Source organism: Mus pahari, unplaced genomic scaffold, assembly GCF_900095145.1.
Source record: "Mus pahari unplaced genomic scaffold, PAHARI_EIJ_v1.1 scaffold_11069_1, whole genome shotgun sequence".
NCBI lineage: Eukaryota > Metazoa > Chordata > Mammalia > Rodentia > Muridae > Mus > Mus pahari.
This window is the reverse complement of record NW_018394094.1, coordinates 12,445-18,048: the sequence shown is the minus strand read 5'-3', so window position 1 is coordinate 18,048 and position 5,604 is coordinate 12,445.

The following is a 5,604-nucleotide window of genomic DNA, read 5'->3' as shown; positions in this document are numbered from 1 at the left end:
TTTTCCTTCTTGTTTCTACTTCCACTTTTAGGTCTTGGATCACTTTATTCTATTCCTTCACCTGTTTACCTGTGTTTTCCTGTATTTCTTTCAGTGAGTTATTGATATCCTCCTTAAAAGACTCTATTATCTTCATGAGATAAGATTTTAGGACAGACTCCTGATTTTCAGATGTTTTGGTGTATTCAGGGCTTGCTATGGTGGGAGTCCTACCTTATGATGAAGCCCACATATTCTGGCTTCTTTTGCTTATGGTCTTGCCCTTGTCTTTTGCCATCTGGGTATCCCTGGCATTTGTTGATCTGGGTGACTATATGGAGTCTGCCTCTTTTGTTGCTGGCTTGCTTCAGATCTCCTGATAGGCTTGTGGCATTAGCTGTATCAGACCACCTTCCAACTAGGGGGCTTATCAAAGGGGCAGAGAAGCTGCTGATCTTTTGCACTTTCTTCAGTAAAGGTAACCCAATTACAAGTTACTTGATATGCACTCAGTAATGAGAGGATATTAGCCCAGAAACGTAGAATATCCAAGATGCAATTTCCAAAACACAAGAAAATCAAGATGAAGGAAGACCAACACGTGGATACTTCATTCCTCCCTAATATAGGGAATAAAATACCCATAAATAATGTTGTAGAGACAAAGTTTGGAACTAAGACAAAAGGATGGACCATCCAGAGATTGCCCAAACCGGGATTCCATTCCATAATCAGCCAACAAACACAGACACTATAGCAAATGCCAGCAAGATTTTGCTGAAAGGAACCTGATATAGCTGTCTCTTGTGAGGGTATGCTAGTGCCTGGCAAATACAGAATTGGATACCCACAGTCATCTATAGGATGGAACAAAGGGCCCCCAAAGGAGGAGCTAGAGGAATTATCCAAGGAGCAAAAGGGGTCTGCAACACTATAGGTGGAACAACAATATGAACTTATCAGTACCCCCAGAGCTCATGTCTCTAGCTGCATATGTAGCAGAAGAAGGCCTAGTCATTCCTCATTGGGAAGAGAGGCCCCTTTGTCTTGGAAACTTTAAGTGACCTAATACAGGGGAATGCCAGGGCCAAGAAGTGGGAATGACTGGGTAGGGGAGCAGGGTGGGGAGAGGGTATAGGGGACTTTCAGGATAGCATTTGAAATGTAAATGAAGAATCTATCTAACAAAATAGTTTGAAAAAAAGAAAAAATATATAATTTACTTTATTCACTCCCTCTCAACTTACAACCCAATCAAACAACTATGTTAGAATGTTTTTAATAAAATAACAAAATTTACTTCCTCTACATCCCTGTCTCAACTTACAACACAATCAAACAACTATGTTAGAATGTTTTTAACAAAATAACCAAATTTCTCTATACTTTCAAAGGTTTCAGTGCTGACCTCGTCTGACATGTAAGGGGAAACATTTTGTCTCTACTTACTGTATGCAGACATTGTATTTCTTAACCATAACAGAAAGAAGATCAAAGCATGAATCTGTTCTCCTTCCAATGTTTACATCTCATTTAATACTTGCTATCTTTATTCCTCAGAAAATTTTTAACTTTTCAAGAAACTATAACAGGAAACAATGATCACATTTTCTTAAGAATCTCTTAACATCTATGGATTTAATTCCCCAATAAAAAGACATAGAGTACCATACATAAACAGAACCCAAACACACCTCAGTGACAAAGACAGACACTACCACAGAGTAATATAATTGAAAAAAATTTTCCAAGCAAATGGTCCCAAGAAAAAAGCTGGAGTAACCATTCTAATATCAAATAAACTCAACACTCAACCACAGGTTATCAAAAAATATAAGAAAGGACACTTCACACACATCAAATGAAAAATTTATCTAGATGAACTCTTAATTCTGAACATCTATGCTCCAAATGCAAGGGCATCCATATTCATAAAAGAAACTTTATTAAAGCTTGAAGAAAAAATTGTACCTCACACTATAACCATGGAAGACTTCAACATCCCACTTTCAGCAATGGACAGATCATGGAAACAGAAACTAAACAGAGAAACAGTGAAATTAGTAGAAGTTAATATATTTAACAGATATCTATAGAACTTTTCATCTCTTACAAAAAAATATACCTTCTTCTCATCAACTCCTGGTACCTTCTCCAAAATTGATCATATAATTGGTCACAAAACAGGCCTCAACAGATACAAGAAGATTGTAATAGTCCCAGGCACCCTTTCAGATCACCATGGATGGAGGCTGGTCTTCAATAAAAACAAAAGCAATAGAAAGCCCACATATACATGAAAGCTGAAAAATTCTCTACTCAATGATAACTCGGTCAAGGAAGAAATAAAGAAAAAACTTAAAGACTTTTTAGAATTTAATGAATTTGAAGTTAAAACATACAGAAACTTATAGTACACTATGAAAACAGTGCTAAGTGGAAAACTCGTAGCTCTCATTGCCTCCAAAAAGAGAGAGACCAGACACAAATAGCTTGATAAAACAACTGAAAGCTCTAGAACAACAACAACAACAAAAGCAAGTACACCCAAGAAGATTAGACTGCAGGATATAATCAAACTCAGAGCTGAAATCAAACAAGTAGAAACAAAAAGAACTATACAAAGAATCAACAAAATCAGGAGCTGGTTTTTTTGAGAAAATCAACAAGATAGATAAACTCTTAGTCATACTAACCAAAGGGCAGAGAGACAATTAACAAAATCAGAAATGAAAATAGAAACATAACAGAAAATGAGGAAATTCAAAAAATCATCAGATTCTACTACAAAAGCCTAAATTTAACAAAACTGGNANATGTNNATGAAATNNACAATTTTCTAGACAGATATGAGGATCCAAAGTTAAATCCAGATCAGATAAACAAATTAAACAATCTGATATCCTATAAAAAAAATAGAAGGTGTCATTAACAGTATGCCCACAAAAAAAAAAAAAAAAAGGACCAGATGGTTTTCATACAGAATTATATCACACCTATCAAGGAGACCTAATACCAATACTCTTCAAACTGTTGCACAAAATAGAAATAGAGGAACACTTCTAAATTTATTTTATGAAGCCACAATTACACTTTTACCTAACCCATACAAAGACACAATAAAAGATAACTTCAGAACAACCTCACTTATGAATATCAATGCAAATATAGACAATAAAATTTTTGTAAAATGAATCCACGAACACATTAAAACGATCATTCATAATCAACATGCAGGCTTCATCCCCGAAATGCAGGGATGGTTCAATATAAGGAAATCCTTCAGCATAATCCACTACAAACAAACTCAAAGAAAAAAAATCCAGGATCATCTCATTAGATGCTGAGAAATCATTGAACAAAAGCCACCACCCCCTCATGCTAAAAAACCTAGAAAGATCAGGAATTCAAAGTCCATACCGAAACATAATAAACGCAATATACAACAAACCAGTAGACAACATCAAACTAAATGGAGAGAAATTTGAAGCAATCCCACTAAATCAGGGATTAGACAAGGGTGTGTACTCTTGACCTACCTATTAAATATAGTACTTCAAGTCCTAGTCAGAGCAATTAGATAAAAAACAAAAAAAACAAAAAAAAAAAAAGGAGGTCAAAGGGATACAAACTGGAAAGGAAGAAGTCAGAATATCACTATTTGCAGATGATATCATAGTAAACTTAAGTGACCCCAAAAATTCCACCAAACAACTCCTAAACCTGATAAACAACTTCAGCAAAGTTGTTGGATATAAAATTAACTCAACAAATCAGTATCCTTCTTCTACTGAAAGGATAAACCAGATGAGAAACCAATTAGGGAAATGACTTCCTTCACAATAGTCACAAATAATTTAAAATATGTTGATGTGACTGTCACCAAAGAAGCAAGAAATCTGTAAGACAAGAACTTCAAGTCTCTGAAGAAAGAAATTGAAGATATGAGAAGAAGGAAAGAATCTCCCATACTCACAGATTGGCAGGACTAATATAGTATAAATGGCCATCTTGCTGAAAGTAATTTACAGATTCAATGCAATCCCCATAAAAATTCCAACTCAGCTCTTCATAGAGTTAGAGCAATTTATAAATTCAATTGGAATAACAAAAAACTCAGGATAGTAAAAACAATTGTCAACAATAAAAGAACACCTGGAGGAATCAACATCCCTTACCTCAAACTGTATGACCTGGCAATAGTGATTAAAAAAACAAACAAACAAACAAAACAACTGTATGGTATTTGTACAGAGACAGTCAGGCAGATGAATGGAATTTGATTGAAGACCCACACACTTATGGTCACTTGCTCTTTGACAGAGGAGCTAAAACCATCCCGTGGAAATAAGACATCATTTTCAACAAATGGTGCTCGTTTAACTGGCAGTAAGCATGTAGAAGAATGCAAATTGATCCATTCTTATCTCCTTTTCGAAGCTCAAGTCCAAGTGGATCAAAGACCTCCACTTAAATACAGATACACTGAAACTAATAGAAGAGAAAGTGGTGAAGATTCTTGAACACTTGGGTACAGGGGAAAATTTCCTGAACAGAACACCAATGGCTTTTGCTGTAAGATCAACAAGAGACAAATGGGACCTCATAAAATTGCATACTTTTCTAAGGCAAAGGGTACTGTCAATAGGACAAAACAGTAACCCACAGATTGGGAAAATATCTTTAGCAACCCTATATGTGATAGAGGGCTAATATCCAGTATAAATAGAACTCAAGAAGTTAGATTCTAGAGAACCAAATAACCCTAATTTAAAATGTGGTACAGAGGTAAAAAAAGAATTCTCAACTGAGGAATCTTGAATGGCAGAGAAGCTCCTAAAGTTTTTTTCAACATCCTTAGTCATCAGGGGATTATAAGTCAAAATGACTCTGTGATTCTACTTTACAAATATCAGAATCGGTAAGATAAAAACAACTCAAGGGACAACATATGCTAGTAAAGACATGGAGTCAAGGGAACACTCCTCCATTCCTGGTGGGAGTATAAACCTGTTCAACCACTCTGAAAATCAATTTGTTGTTTTCTCAGAAAATTGGGAATAGTTCTATCTCAAGACTGAGTTCTACCTCAAAACCCTGGGCATATAACCAAAATATGTGCAACCATACTACAAAGACATTTACTCAATTATGTTCATAGTAGTTTTATTTACAATAACCAGAAGTGGAAAACAACCCAGATGTCCCTTACCCTAGAAACAATCCAGATGTCCCTCCACTGAAGAATGGCTAAAGAAAATGTGGTACTTTTACACAACAGAATACTACTGACCTACTAAAAACAAGGTCATCACGAAATTTTCAGACAAATGGATGAAACTAGAAAACATCATCCTGAATGTGGTAACCCAGACCCATAATGGTGTGCATGTTTTATGCACATTTATGACTGGATAGTAGTCAGAAATTTCAGGATATCCACACTATACTCCACAAACCCAAATTAGCTAACTGAAAAAGAGGGCCAAAGGGAGGATGCTAGATTCTCACTCAGAAGNGGAAATAAAACACTCATGAGAGTTGGATAGATAGGGAAGTTGGTGGAAGAGGGAACAAGGTAGCATGGGGTGGGGCTTTCATATGTAGGGAGAACCTGGGGTAGAG